Raw genomic sequence first — 15,010 nt, forward strand, 5'->3', positions numbered from 1 at the left:
TCATCGAGCTAGGCCGTGAGATGAGCGAGTAGGCAGACCGGGAGGACGAGTTCTTCGCACGCACCCCAGAGTTCGAATCTCTCAAGGGTCTGCGGAACCCTGAATCTGACATTTGGCGCGCTAGGTAGGGGTGCATCGGAGCCTCTCTTCCGCCGGTCGACTCGCCACCACTCCACTGCTTCCATGGCTGACGCTCGTCAAGCCCCTGCTGAGCGTCGGGCCACCCTCGCCGCCCGCGTCGCCCAGACGGCGCCTGCCAGCGGGCCTCCCCATCGGTCTCCATCGCTTGTCGCCAACGCCGCCACTGGCCAAACAGGGCACGAGCAGCAAGCTTCGCCGCTGCACCCCTCCGTGCAGCGTGATGGACGCACGGCCACCCCGTCGCTGACTCCGGCTGGTTCATCATCTCATGCTCTTCACGCCCCAGCGAACGCGCAGGCTGTGTTGCTCATGGAGCGCGAGCTCCTGCGCTATCACCCCGTCGACGACCTCTACAAAGACTGGCTGGACCGCATCGCCGAGCTCGTCAGCGCCGCCGGGGGCTCTCATGCACCGTCTCTTTTGCTACCTCACCCATCGCCTGCGGCGGGTGACGTAGCCCACGGATTGCCTCCTCCACCACTCCCTCATTAAGAAGTCGCCCTCGCACGAAGGCGCGAGGCCCCGCGGCGCGACCCGTGATGTCTACTACACAACCTTCTTCTTGTAGACGTTGTTGGGCCTCCAAGTGCAAAGGTTTGTAGGACAGTAGCAAATTTCCCTCAAGTGGATGACCTAAGGTTTATCAATCCGTGGGAGGCGTAGGATGAAGATGGTCTCTCTCAAGCAACCCTGCAACCAAATAACAAAGAGTCTCTTGTGTCCCCAACACACCCAATACAATGGTAAATTGTATAGGTGCACTAGTTCGGCGAAGAGATGGTGATACAGGTGCAATATGGATGGTAGATAAAGGCTTTTGTAATCTGAAAATATGAAAACAGCAAGGTAACTAATGATAAAAGTGAGCATAAACGGTATTGCAATGCTAGGAAACAAGGCCTAGGGTTCATACTTTCACTAGTGCAAGTTCTCTCGACAATAATAACATAATTGGATCATATAAATATCCCTCAACATGCAACAAAGAGTCACTCCAAAGTCACTAATAGCGGAGAACAAACGAAGAGATTATGGTAGGGTACGAAACCACCTCAAAGTTATTCTTTTCGATCAATCCATTGGGCTATTCCTATAAGTGTCACAAACAGCCCTAGAGTTCGTAGTACAATAACACCTTAAGACACACATCAACCAAAACCCTAATGTCACCTAGATACTCCAATGTCACCTCAAGTATCCGTGGGTATGATTATACGATATGCATCACACAATCTCAGATTCATCTATTCAACCAACACATAGAACCTCAAAGAGTGCCCCAAAGTTTCTACCGGAGAGTCAAGACGAAAATGTGTGCCAACCCCTATGCATAGGTTCATGGGCGGAACCCGCAAGTTGATCACCAAAACATACATCAAGTGAATCAATAGAATAACCCATTGTCACCACGGTTATCCCACGCAAGACATACATCAAGTGTTCTCAAATCATTAAAGACTCAATCCAATAAGATAACTTCAAAGGGAAAACTCAATCCATTACAAGAGAGTAGAGGGGGAGAAACATCATAAGATCCAACAATAGTAGCAAAGCTCGCGATACATCAAGATCATATCACCTCAAGACACACGAGAGAGAGAGAGATCAAACACATAGCTACTGGTACATACCCTCAGCCCCGAGGGTGAACTACTCCCTCCTCGTCATGGAGAGCGCCGGGATGATGAAGATGGCCACCGGTGAGGGATCCCCCCCTCCGGCAGGGTGCCGAAACAGGGTCCCAATTGGTTTTTGGTGGCTACAGAGGCTTGCGGCGGCGGAACTCCCGATCTATTCTGTTCCCCGAAGTTTTTAGGGTATATTGGTATATATAGGCGGAAGAAATACGTCAGGGGAGCTACGAGGGGGCCACGAGGGTGGAGGGCGCGCCCAGGGGGGTGGGCGCGCCCCCTGCCTCATGCCTCCCTCGTTGCTTTCCTAATGTGCACTCCAAGTCTCCCGGGTTGCTTTCTTTCCAAAAATAACTTCTCTAGAAGGTTTCATTCCGTTTCGACTCCGTTTGATATTCCTTTTCTTCGAAACACTGAAACAAGGGAAAAACAGGAACTGGCACTGGGCTCTGGGTCAATAGGTTAGTCCCAAAAATAATATAAAAGTGCATAGTAAAGCCCATGAAACATCCAAGACAGATAATATAATAGCATGGAACAATCAAAAATTATAGATACGTTGGAGACGTATCAACCCGCCGCGCAGGGCGCTGGCGCGCGAAGAAGAAAGCTGCCAGGTGGTCCAACGCCCGCAAGGAGAGGCGTGTGCGCTTCCAGCACTGCCGTGTCAAGACCGCGCGCCGCCTATGGCGTTGGTGCGCGAGCTCCAAGATCTAGCTCCACCTCCACGACGGGCTCGTGTGACCACAGCAGGCTGCCGCGCCTTCACTCCCGAGCTTCGCAGCTCGCCTTGGTTCGCTCACCGTGCATGGTGCGCCGCTGTCTAGCGTAGTCAGAGGATAATAGTAGGGACCCACCAGAGTCATGGCAGTACGCAAGCAACTGCCTTGTTATTACAAGCCAAAAAATGCTTCCTCCTAATGGTTTGACATCTGGGTCCCACGCCATTGTCAACGTATAGTCAATAAACGAGAGAATTACACAACGAGTTGCTGACACCAGGGACCCAGCAGGTCGCGCAGTTGTTATTTAGTTTTAGAGACGGAGCAGGGTATCAAAGGGGTTGTGCGAGGGCTGTAGCCTCTCTAGCCTAGGGTTTTATTTTATGTTTACCACATGACGAGCCCAGTTGTTTTTATTTTCTTTCTGAAAATGGCGAGCCCAGTTCTATTTTTTTACAGAATACCCAACCGAGGCCTATTGGGCTGCAAATCTTTCAAGACGATGACGGATGTATTCGCTTTCCCAGAAAATGGGCTATAAGTAGTAAGAAATGGGCTGTAAATTTTAAGAACACAACAAACCGGCAATTAGTTTCAAATTGCTTTTTTTAGGATTTCATGATTTTAAATTTCATTGATTGTTTTTGCGTGGGAATTTAAGTTGGATTTTAAATTGATATAAATTTAATTTTCAAATTGGTTTGAATGTGACTTGAAATTTTGAGATTAAAAAAGTTTGGACCGCACTGAAATATGCAAAGTTTCATTGTATTTTTTAACCGTGGCCAGAATATGGGTTGTAATTCTACAAAAAGAATATGGGCTCCAAAAAAATCCTTAAGAATTAGCAAATGGGCTGTAAAGTATTATAAAGTAGAGAGGCTGACTGTAGGGTCCCATGTGGTCCATGGCCGCACGCATGCAAGTGCCTCCTTATCACGCAACAGAAATGATTGCACCTCCTGACAGTTGGGACCCACCAGCTACATCTTCACACGCAAGGAAGTGCCTGCTTATTACACGGGGAAAAAAGTTTCCTCCACCTGACAGCTGAGACCCACCAGCTACATCTTCGCACGCAAGGAAGTGCCTCCTTATTCCGCGCAAGAAAAATGATTCCTCCCGCTGCTAGGTGGGACCCACCAGATTTGGTGGCTGACTCGTGGGCCTACTAAGTTGACATGTATGCAGGGTTTTGTCAACCTAGTCAACAAACGATTCTAGTAGCAATGACCATTGGATGTTGATCCAACGGTCATGTTGCTTCTTCAACCTCTGATCTTTGTGCTCCAGCCGCCCAAACCAGCGCCGGCGGGACCGCCTGCTCCTGCCTCCCGTGGCCGGTTGTGCTGCCACCGCTGGCCATGCCATCTCTCTACTCACCCACACCTCATGTTATTCTCCGGCGACGACAGCCTCACACCGCAGCCGAACCAGTCAACCCTCGTACTCCCCTCCACGTGGGCATTCGCTACTGGGTGTTCCCCAGGCTCCGTGCCGTTCCCTTCCTAGCCTCGTTGTCATCCGCCACCTTGGTGCTCTTGGCGCGGCGTGGTCAACGAATGACAACCATCGGAAGACGACTGTACACGGTGACGCTGGCAGCTGGACCCACCAGCTACATCTTCGGATGCAAGGAAGTGCCTCCTTATTACGCACAAAAAAATGATTCCTCCCCCTGATAGCTGGGACCCACCAACTATATCTTCGCACGCAAAGAAGTGCCTCCTTATCCTCCCTGACAGCTGGGACCAACCCGGTCGAAGCGTACGTAGCATTGTCTGTCTGGTCGCGAATGTGTACGTAGCGTTGTCGTAGTACAGGCCGGCCCCTATGGAGCAGTCCATGCAGTCCCGCCTAAATTGAGTACATGTACGTATAGCCACGCTGCCAAAAATACAGGCACGTATGCACATACGGCCGGGGTCTCGAACATGTACTCACGCATACGTACGGCCAGGGCTCATGTACATGGATAGGCATCGGACGACAGCAACGGCCACCTGTTCATCGGTAGCCAACCGGCTGGGTCGGAATAGAGGAAACATCGTCGTGTTCACCGGGAGCCAAGCGACTGGGTCGAAACGCATCATGTTCATCGGGAGCGAAGCCACTGGGTCGAAACGAGTGTTGTTCATCGGGAGCCATTCGGCTTGGACAGAACAGCCGAAACGGGGTCTGACGTACCGCAAAACGGAGGAAACGATCTTTTATTCGACCACGTATGGTTGAGACGGGGCTCTGTTGATCGGGAGGGGTCCGGCGTACCGCAAAACGAAGGAAACAAACTTTTGTTCGAGCGCCTATGGTCGAAACGGGGTCCTGTTGATTGGGAGGGGTCTAGCGTACCACAAAATGAAGGAAACAGACTTCTCTTCGACCACCTACGGTTGAAATGGGGTCCTGTTCATCGTGAGGGGTGTGGCGTACCTTAAAACAAGACTCCACATGCTACTGTTCATCCATCGTCTAGCTACTGCCTCTCGCTCCAACCTCCACGGGGGTACTGTTCATCCACCTTCATCCTCCAGGCTCCACCGGCTACTGTTCATAGAGCCTCCATGGGGTCCTGTTCATCCACCCCCAACCGGCTTGGATGTGGAGGCCTCCTCGGGGTCCTGTTCATCCAGCGGCAATCGCCTACTACCACAGGACCTGTTCATCCAACCCCCACCAGGAACTGTTCATCCAGAGCCAACCAACCGGCTTGACTCACCACAGACTCATTCTACGTACCGCGTGCATGGTAGCATGGTCACTGTTCATCGAGAGGCAACCCAACACCGGCTAGCTACATCTCACACGGGGGCTCGATCAGCTTCAGTAAGCAGCAGCAGTGATCGATCGCTCGGGTTCAGTTAGTAGCAGTAGCGAAAGAATCACGATCGGGTTCAGTCAGCAGCGAATGAATTGCTCAGGTTTAGTTAACAGCAAGGGATCGATCGCTCGGGTTCAGTAACATAGCTAGTGCGATCGCTCGGGCTCAGTTAGCCAATGCCCTCGCACACACGCGCCGTATGAGAGAAATACGCAAACGACAATGCATCGTTAGGCCCCTACCACCCACCGTAACCGGGAACTCCCTGATATTTTCTTCGCCCTCGCTTCTACCACGATTTTTTCCGTCATGGACGTCCCAAAGAATTTCATGCAGGTGCGTCTCTGGCCTGCCCAGAATGAAAAGCCCATTTTCTGTCATGATTTTTTGTCATAAAAGTAGGATCCCACCACATCTATGATGTTACGTGTTTTTGTCACAATTATCATCATAGAAGTGTCATAAGCATGACAGGAAAACTTTTTGTTCGAGCCTAAATTTCACAGATATGTCTTTTTTTTGTAGTGTGCGGATGAAGCCGTGGTAGATGGTGGCAAAGGTATATTTCTTGGAGTTAGGCTAACTTCTCACCAGGATTCGGAACATGGCACGAACGGGATTTCTCCCGAGTCTAAGTAACAAACCTTCTTGGAATTGAAGATGTGGCTCGATGACTACTCGGTTACGCATTATCGTCCACACAAGGTGGTTCACACGGATGTCAATGTGCGTTACACGGTTGGATGTGAGGAGGACTGATGTCCATGGATTGTGCGTGCAAGACCATGGAAAGGAGGGCCCACGTGGCACATAGTGAGTTGTGTACCAAGTCACATGTGCCGAGGCAAGAAGGTGGATGGCAAGGTTGTGTCCCAAAACCACAGACAACTCACGTCTGAATTCATCGCTTACAGGCTTTGCAACTCAATATCCTCACTTCCAACTATGAGCATTCAACAAGTCATGGACCTTGTGAAAGCCATCTTTCATTACAAGGTGAAATGAGGCAAGGCATGGAAGGCAAAGCAAGCCGCATTCAAGATGTTGTATGGCAGTTGGGATGAAGCATGCAACCAAATCCCTATGTTGTTGTTAGCTATGTTCCAATTTACATGTTTTTTCACATGTTCTTCTTGTCATTACTAACTATTATGTTTCTATCATCGTAGGTATGGCGGCTTCTCAACCCAACAAACCAACAATGAAGGGGGTGGAGGAGAAGGATGGGGAAGGTGACATGGCAGGGTGGTGGGAGAAGGCTGCGAGGAAGCTGAGAGAGGAGGATGCAGCCGCATTAGAGAAGAAGAAGCAACATGAGTTAGAAGCCTCAGGATCTACACTGTGTGATATGGTGCCTGAGAGCAAGATGTTGCACGTACACTTAGAAATTTTTTGGCCCCAGAATCTGCCTGTAACCTTCTGTTGCTCTCTGGACTACATGTCAAGATGTGCGACGCCTTGCTCTTAGACACCACACCACACTGTGCACCGCCTGGCTGCACTGTGTGTTGTGGCGTCTGAGAGCAAGGCGTTGCACGTACACTTAGATTTTTTTTGGCCCCAGCATCAGCCTGTAACCTTCGGTTGCTCTCTGGACTGCATGTCCAGATGTGTGATGCCTTGCTCTCAGGCGCCACCACACAGTGCAGCGCCTGACCCTTAGGCGCTGCACTGTGTGGTGCAGCGCCTTGGTGTTAGGTGCCATGCATTTGTTAACTGCAAAATCAGAAAAGTGACTATTGGATACATTTTCATTCAACATTTTGATTAATGATAGATAACATGCATCCCAAATACCACATTAAGGAACAACATTATCACAATTTCAACATCACTTCAACTTGAACAAAGACAACAAGTTCAACATCACTAAGAGGTACCGTCACTTCGAATTCAACAAAAACAAGTTCAACATCACTAAGAGTGCTACAAGTTCATCAACATGAGAAAATGACAACTAGTCGAGTTACATAAGAAAATGACGACGACTAGTTCCTTCCACGCTTATTGCTGCCTCTTCCCCTCTTGACGGCTATCTTCTCCTTCCTAGAAGGAGCAACCGGCTCCGGATCCTCCTCCTCCACCTCGTTCACATAATCATCCAAGCTCGCCATCCGCGAGGTGCCACCGACCGTCCTCTTGCCTTTATTGTTGAACTCTTTGGGCGTGTACCGATCGATTGCCATCCTAGGCTTTAACATGTATGCTGACCGAACTTGATAGTTCTGCAAGGTCATGTCATCATCAACCTATCATAAAAGCAAACGATATGGTAAAGAACGTGCGTCATGATGAAGTTAGCAATGCACCAAAGAGATGAATATGTGCTATTGTCATACCTATTGGGTGAGCACACCCTCACCTCCAGATGAGTTGTCGACGTATTCTCATCCTCCAAATGAGTCCCATGCTCAGATTGGGGATCAGAGGGTGTAGTGGGCCTAGGCAACGTAGGTTCTGAGTATTCGGGGTCACGGCCACCGACAAGGTTGGAAAACCGCCTTAACCTTTGGCCCTGACGCTGTAACATGGACAAGTGAATACGATATCAAACTTAGCAACATATGTAACATGGACAACTGAATGAGATTTATACCTTAATGAATGCTCGAAGGCACCTTCCTCTTTGCCTTTTCCAAGCGGGGTTGTTTCCAGAATAGCCTGGCTTTTATTAGCTGATTTCTTGATCTGGTTGCCCTGTGGACGGGAATGACATAAAGATGTTAGTCAAGCAAAGATGTAATATGGCCAATAGTGAAATGCAGAGGGGAACACTTTACCAGAAAGTTCATCACTGGAGAATAAGGGACTCGGGTCCCTTCCTTGACATATTTGTTGTATTTGTGCTGGGATAGCTCATCAAAGACAATGGGATCTTCCAAAATCTCCTCACCATACGTCGGCTTGCATAACTCCACATGAGTACTTGCAAGATACCATTTCAGGTAATTGTTGAACGCAAGTGGGTAGTGCTCACGAAGCTTGGATCCTGCAGTAGCCCGAGCTTGCTCCACACTAAGCTCGAACATGGTGACATACTTCTTATGATGTTTGTCCCAGTCCTTGATCTTTCGCTACTTTTTCATATCCAACCTGCATGTTAAAACATCAAATATTAGCCCCATCAAAAAGGACCTAACAATGCTAAGTGCACAAGGTTAATTCTATCTTACCTGTGAAGCGCTTTCTCTGTGTCATGCCATTCTGATGGGTGAGCCTGGAACAAACCAAACTGGCGGTAGATACGATGCGGCATGTGAAGCTCAATCGCCCAGTTGCATATGAGTGGGCACCGCATAAGCCAAAGATGCCTATCCCGCATGCACATCGGATTCAAGATGAAATCTCCTGCATTACCTAATCTATCGCTAGCGCCATATGGCTCCCGTTCCACCTGCAACATAGCACAACAAGCAACATTGATGTCGAGTTCTCATGAAAGCATGAGAATGAGTGAAGCAGTGTGAATGCTTACCTGCTCAGCAGTAATCGTGTCCAACTCGTTGGTGTACTGCCTATACATCATAGTGACATCGCTAGTCTTCTCGGTTACCACATCCCACTTCTAAGCCCAGGTGGGGAGCCGTAGTTCATCGCCGTGGTCATCCCAAGCCCTGTACGTTATGTCCTTCAGGCGTCCGGCCGGCAAGCGCTCCCAGCTCCATACAGAAAGTACGAGCATACAACCACCAATACATCCATCCTTTGAGATCCTACAACAAGCATCGTCCAACTGCACATAAAGGAAAATGTGGTTCACTTAGAACAAAATTGCAATGATAATGTTGCAATGAAGTGAAAACAAACAACTGACTACCTGTCGGTACAGGTAGGCCAGTGCCACCAAACCCCGACTCCATTGGTTGTCGAAGACGGTGAGCGCCTTAAGCCACATCCATGGAGCGTTCTTGCTAGTGGCGTCAGCAAACAAAGTCCTGGAGATAACGTACCACATGTAGACACGAGCATATGTCTGCACCACATCCTCATTAGCATCTTGAGGGCAATGCGCAAAGTTCGCAACAATCCAGGTGAATGGAGCTCCGGCTCTTTCCTTCTTATCCCCTCACCTACTGGAGCCTCTGCAGGAGACATACCAATAAGGGCCTCCATCTGCTGGCACTACCGATCGGAATCGGTGCTCATACAGAGAGTCTTCCCCTCGATGGGAAGACGGTGATCAAGGCGACATCCTGGAGCGTCATGGTCATCTCCCCGGTCCATAGATGGAAGTTGTGTGTCTCCATCCTCCACCAATCAACCAGCACAGTGATTACTGCAGCATTGAGGTTCGGCGTCGACCGGCTGACCAGCTGAATGAACGGGAGGAGTCATGTCTGCCTGATGTATGGTGTGTACCGCTCATCGTAGGGCATGACACCACAAGAGACACCGTGAGACCGAATCTTCAAAGGTTGAAGAAACTGCAAACAAGCAAGCCAGAGTATTAAATATGGGGCATGTCTATTTGAACTAAACACAAATTCCAAAATACCAACTAATATCATTATTACCTTCTTCATATCTGACATAAGTAGGCCCGGAGTTGAGTGTCATAAAAACCATCGAGAAGCCAAACCATCCTACAAATTTTAAACAAAAACAATCCATGAGAATTATTTACAATAAAAGCATGTCAACAATGATCACAAAAATGTTATGTATTGACAACAATATTGGGTTGCACAATGGAAGCATTATCTACAATACTCACTCAATATTGGGTTGATAATTATCATCTCAAATATAATCTACACAAACATGCCAACATGTATATTGTCAAAGCTGTTTCAAATCCTTATGGATGAAGGAAATATGCCCTAGAGGCAATAATAAAGTTATTATTTATTTCCTTATATCATGATAAATGTTTATTATTCATGCTAGAATTGTATTAACCGGAAACATAATACATGTGTGAATACATAGACAAAAAAAGTGTCACTAGTATGCCTCTACTTGACTAGCTCGTTGATCAAAGATGGTTATGTTTCCTAGCCATAGGCATGAGTTGTCATTTGATTAACGGGATCACATCATTAGGAGAATGATGTGATTGACTTGACCCATTCCGTTAGCTTAGCACTCGATCGTTTAGTATGTTGCTATTGCTTTCTTCATGACTTATACATGTTCCTATGACTATGAGATTATGCAACTCCCGTTTACCAGAGGAACACTTTGTGTGCTACCAAACGTCACAACGTAACTGGGTGATTATAAAGGTGCTCTACAGGTGTCTCCAAATGTGACGCCCCCGATTTGACCGTACACTAATCATGCACGCAAATGTGTACGATCAAGGTCAGGGACTCACGAGAAGATATCACAACACAACTCTACAACATAAATAAGTCATACAAACATCATAATACAAGCCAGGGGCCTCGAGGGCTCGAATACAAGTGCTCGATCATAGACGAGTCAGCGGAAGCAACAATATCTGAGTACAGACATAAGTTAAACAAGTTTGCCTTAAGAAGGCTAGCACAAACTGGGATACAGATCGAATGAGGCGCAGGCCTCCTGCCTGGGATCTCCTAACTACTCCTCGAAGCCGAACTCCATGTAGAATCATCCTCAGGATCTCTAGCTCTTGGACTCCAGCATCTGGTTGCGACAATCAGGTATAGAAAGGGGAAAAGAGGGAGAAAAGCAACCGTGAGTACTCATCCAAAGTACTCGCAAGCAAGGAGCTACACTACTTATGCAATGGGTATATGTGTAAAGGGGCATGTCAGTGGACTGAACTGCAGAATGCCAGAATAAGAGGGGGATAGCTAATCCTGTCGAAGACTACGCTTCTGGCCATCTCCATCTTGCAGCATGTAGAAGAGAGTAGATTGAAGTCCTCCAAGTAGCATCGCATAGCATAATCCTACCCGGCGATCCCCTCCTCGTCGCCCTGTTAGAGAGCGATCACCGGGTTGTATCTGGCACTTGGAAGGGTGTATTTTATTCAGTATCCAGTTCTAGTTGTCATAAGGTCAAGGTACAACTCCGGGTCGTCCTTTTACCGAGGGACACGGCTATTCGAATAGATAAACTTCCCTGCAGGGGTGCACCACATAACCCAACACGCTCGATCCCATTTGGCCGGACACACTTTTCTGGGTCATGCCCGGCCTCATAAGATCAACGCGTCGCAGCCCCACCTAAGCACAACAGAGCGGTCAGCACGCCGGTCTAACCCTATGCGCGCAGGGGTCTGGGCCCATCGCCCTATGCACACCTGCACGTTGCGTACGCGGCCGGAAGCAGACCTAGCCTAGTGGCGTTCCAATCCAATCCGGCGCGCGCCACTCAGTCGCTGACGTCACGAAGGCTTCGGCTGATACCACGACGCCGGGATACCCATAACTACTCCCGCGTAGATGGTTAGTGCGTATAGACCAAATGGCCAGACTCAGATCAAATACCAAGAACTCGTTAAGCGTGTTATGTATCCGCGAACGCCGACCAGGGCCAGGCCCACCTCTCTCCTAGGTGGTCTCAACCTGCCCTGTCGCTCCGCCATAAAGTAACAGTCGGGGGCCGTCAGGAACCCAGGCCCACCTCTACCGGGGTGGAGCCACCTGTCCTTTCAGCCCCCTCATCAGAATCACTTGCGGGTACTCCTCGAGCCGACCCGACTTTAGTCACCACATGTGTCATGTATAGAGTATATAAGTATATACCCGTGATCACCTCCCGAAGTGATCACGGCCCAGTAGTATAGCATGGCAGACGGACAAGAATGTAGGGCCTCTGATGGAACACTAGCATCCTATACTAAGCAGTAGGATAGCAGGTAAGGGTAACAACTGTAGCAACAATGACAGGCTATGCATCAGGATAGGATTAACGGAAAGCAGTAACATGCTACACTACTCTAATGCAAGCAGTATAGAGAAGAATAGGCGATATCTGGTGATCAAGGGGGGGGCTTGCCTGGTTGCTCTGGCAAGTAGGAGGGGTCGTCGACTCCGTAGTCGAACTGGGCAGCAGCAGTGTCGGTCTCGTAGTCTACCGGAGAGAAGAGGGGGAAGAAACAGTAAATACAATGCAAACATAAGCATGACGATGCGTGACATGACAATGAGCGGTGCTAGGTGTGTCCTAACGCGACAGTAGGTGGTACCGGCGAAGGGGGGGAACATCCGGGAGGTATTCCCGATGTTTCGCGTTTTCGGACAGACGGACCGGAGGGAGAAAGTTGCTAGTTCGATAGGTTAGGGAGGTGTGGTGGACGAACGGACTGCATATTCGGATTCGTCTCGTCGTTCTGAGCAACTTTCATATAGAAAACATTTTCATCCGAGTTACGGTTTAAAAGATATGAATTTTCAAAGTTTATTTGAATTTCTGGAATTTTTTGAATTACGAAAAAATGAATTATGACGTCAGCATGAGGTAATGCTGACGTCAGCAGGTCAACAGGTCGGCTGACCAGTCAAACCAGACAGGTGGGTCCAGTGGGACCCACATGTCAGCCTCTGTTAGTCTAACAGTAAGTTAAACTAATCTAACAGTCTAATTAGAGGGGTGGGCCCCATATGTGAGTGAGTGATTACTTAATATAATTATTTTTATTTATAAAATAATTGCTAGACTAATTAACAGAAGGGGGGCCCACATGTCAGTGGCTGGGCCTGCCCAGTCAGCACGTTGACGGGTTGACCCAGTCAACGGGGCCCACGGGGCCCACTGGCATTGGCACTGGGGTGGCCCCAGGCCAGCCACGTCGGCGGCCGGCGCCGGAGCGACTCCGACGAGCCAAACGCGGCGGCGCGGCTCGGGAGGGGCGCGGGTTTCGCGCACAGGGGGTCTGCGGGGTTGTGGCTGGGCGCGTTCGACGCGGCTCGGCGCCGCGCGTCCAACGGTGGTGGCCGGAGTGGCTGGAACGGGCGGGGGCGAGCGCTTCGAGCTCGCCGGCGGCGAGGTGCTTCGGGCTGGGGCGGGTGCGGCGTTAGAGCGCGCGAGCGGCCGAACTAACAAGCTAGGCGGGTGCGGCACGATGCGGCCGAGCTAACGGGCCTACGCCCATGACCAAATGGTCACCGGAGACCCGCCGGCGACGAGCTCCGCGGCGCTGCGTTCGGGCGCGCGTGGGGAAGCAGCTAGGGGGGCACGCGAGAGAGAAAGGACAGGGGAGGAGGGGGGAGAGGCTCACCGCGCGGCACACGGAGGCCGGTGAGAGGCTTAGGAGCAGCAGGTCGGCGCCGGGGAAGAAGGGGGTCGCCGGCGTCCGAAGTTGAAGACGAGCTCGGTGTGCTCGTTGTAGGGGCTCCGGTCTCCAACGGGCTGCACCAGACGAAGCATCGGGCGACGGCGGTCCTTGGAGACAACGTGGGGCGGCGAGGTGGGCACGGTGGCCGTGTGAACGACGGGAACGGCGGCGACCGCGTCGGGCGTGGGGAAGGAAAGAGCAGCGCGGATCTGGGGGGGAAGAGAGAGGCGCAGGGGCCGAGAGGTGAGCGGGGGTGAGTGGGAGAGGGGCCCGAGGAGGCGGGGGGAGCTGGCGTCCTTATCCTTCCCGTCGCCGGCGAGGGGGTGCGGCGGGGACTGCCCCTGTTCCGACCCCGGTCGGGGGAACAGGGAAGGGGGGCGAGTGGGAGAGGTGGGCTGGGCCGGGGGTCGGCCCAGTTGGGCCAGGGGTGCTGTGGGGGGGGCTTCTCCTTTTTCTTTTTCTTTGTCTGTGTTCTTTTGCATTTTCTTTTTATTTGTTTATTTTCTTTTCTGTTTTATTTATTTTAGTTAGCAAAACAGTTTACAAAAATACAACCCCTACTCCTAAATTAGCATCATAGCATAGGCCACCTACTCCAAAAAGTTTGGTGATTATATAAAGTAGATTAACATTTGTTTAGTATTTAAAAGCATTTAAATAATTGTTTTGCTGCTGTTTTTACTTACTATAGTGCAGTTAAATACTTTACAAAAGTGTGGTTTCTTCACCAATATTTAATATGGACTATTTGGCTCACTCCGAACATTTTAGTTTTAATATTTGTAAACTTTTATTATTTGCTTTTATCTAAATTTTGAATTTGTTTCGGTTCTGAACTATCGAGAGTTTATCAGTAGTAAACGGGGTGACGTGGCATCGTTAACGTGGGATTACTGTAGCTTAATTATCCGGGCGTCACACCAAAGGTACTTGTTGGGTTGGCGTATTTCGAGATTAGGATTTGTCACTCTGATTGTCGGAGAGGTATCTCTGGGCCCACTCAGTAATACACATCACTATAAGCCTTGCAAGCATTGTGACTAATGAGTTAGTTGCGGGATGATGTATTACGGAACGAGTAAAGAGACTTGCCGGTAACGAGATTGAACTAGGTATCGAGATACCGACGATCGAATCTCGGGCAAGTAACATACCGATGACAAAGGGAACAACGTATGTTGTTATGCGGTCTGACCGATAAAGATCTTCGTAGAATATGTAGGAACCAATATGAGCATCCAGGTTCCGCTATTGGTTATTGACCGGAGAGGTGTCTCGGTCATGTCTACATAGTTCTCGAACCCGTAGGGTCCGCACGCTTAACGTTACGATGACAGTTATATTATGAGTTTATATGTTTTGATGTACCGAAGGTTGTTCGGAGTCCCGGATGTGATCACGGACATGACGAGGAGTCTCGAAATGGTCGAGACATAAAGATTGATATATTGGAAGCCTATGTTTGGACATCGGAAGTGTTCCGGGTGAA

The sequence above is a fragment of the Aegilops tauschii genome, chromosome 3, assembly GCF_002575655.3.
Source record: "Aegilops tauschii subsp. strangulata cultivar AL8/78 chromosome 3, Aet v6.0, whole genome shotgun sequence".
Classification (NCBI taxonomy): Eukaryota; Viridiplantae; Streptophyta; class Magnoliopsida; order Poales; family Poaceae; genus Aegilops; species Aegilops tauschii.